At 44.3% G+C, this 1,392-nt stretch overlaps 1 non-coding gene across 1 annotated transcript; it reads left to right on the forward strand.

Moving 5' to 3' along the window:
* Positions 1-851: 851 nt before the first annotated feature.
* LOC118492790 lies at positions 852-958 on the forward strand. Its single transcript, XR_004894792.1, has one exon. It is a non-coding gene; the product is annotated as a small nucleolar RNA R71 (small nucleolar RNA).
* Positions 959-1,392: the final 434 nt, after the last annotated feature.

A 1,392-nucleotide genomic window follows, 5' to 3' on the forward strand; every position in this document is an offset into this window, starting at 1 on the left:
TCTTCTCCTGCAGAGGTGGCGGTACTGTTTCTTCCGTTGGCGGTGGCACTTCTGCAGGCCCTACGGTGCGGTTTCGTAGTGTGATGAGGTGAACTTGCGCCTTTGGGTTTGTTTCGGTATTGCTAGGTAATGCGCCTTGCGGTCTCTCGGAAAAATTTTGAGCTATTTGATTTAATTGTTTTTCTATGTTTTGAATGCTAGCTTGTTGATTTCTAAAATTAGATTCTAATTGTAGAAATCTTTCCGAGTTTTTCTTATCAGTGTCAGAGACGAGGCGAGATATAGTATCTTCGAGCCTTTCTCGTCCACCTTGTTGTTGAGTGAAATTTTGTGACTCATTTCTTGGTTGCTGAAAGTTTGTTCGTTGGGTTTGTTGGTTACTACTATTGTCGGGTTCCCTCCAACCAAGGTTTGGGTGGTTTCGCCATCCTTGGTTGTAAGTTCCCGTTGGAGGACCCGACGGCCTAGGTCTATTATCAATGTAGTTTACCATTTCTTGTTGATCGTCTATTTCTTTCATGCAACTCCAATTTTCATGTGACCCACCACACCTTTCACAAGCCATAACCGAGACTATTTTTGTCATTTCCAATTTTTTTATCTTTGAAGAAAGAGCCTCGATTTGGGCTTGTAAAGAAGTGCTTTCATCGACCTTATGGGCGCCCGGGGCGATAGACTTATTTCCCCGGGGGGTGTGCCATTGAAAATTGGTTTGAGCAATTTCCTCAATTTGATTATATATTTCGTGTGGGCGTCGATTACCTAAAAGTCCCCCGGAGCTAGAATCAAGTGTCTGCCTAGTGTGTGGCAACAATCCATTATAGAAAGTGGATACTTGTTGCCATATTGCGAGGCCGTGATGGGGACACTTGCGTAATAGCTCCTTGAACCTTTCCCAAGTTTCATATAAGGATTCCCCGTCCTCTTGTGAATATGTATTAATTTCAGCCATTAACTTAGCAGTTTTAGAAGGAGGGAAATACTTATATAGAAATTTTTGGGCTAGTTCATCCCAGGTGTTTACCGATCCAGCTGGGAGGGTGTTGAGCCAAGCTTTCGCTCGGTCTTTTAGTGAGAAGGGAAACATACGGAGGCGGATGGCGTCGTTTGATGCTCCATTGATCCGAAAGGTATCACATATTTCCAAGAAATTAGTTATATGTAGATGGGGATCCTCGTCCGCAAGCCCGTGGAAGGTTGCGGAGTTTTGGAGCATTTGTATCAAATGCGGCCGAAGTTCGAAGTTATTGGCTTCGACATTCGGAGCATTGATAGCGGCGCCTAGATTACCTACGGTGGGTCGTAGATAATCCATAAGGGTACGTTGGTCCGCCATTGGAGGTGGATCACCCGAAACCTTCTCTTGGTTTTTGGCTTTTAACCTTTTTCTGA

The sequence above is a fragment of the Helianthus annuus genome, chromosome 5 (assembly GCF_002127325.2).
Source record: "Helianthus annuus cultivar XRQ/B chromosome 5, HanXRQr2.0-SUNRISE, whole genome shotgun sequence".
In the NCBI taxonomy this organism is placed as follows: domain Eukaryota; kingdom Viridiplantae; phylum Streptophyta; class Magnoliopsida; order Asterales; family Asteraceae; genus Helianthus; species Helianthus annuus.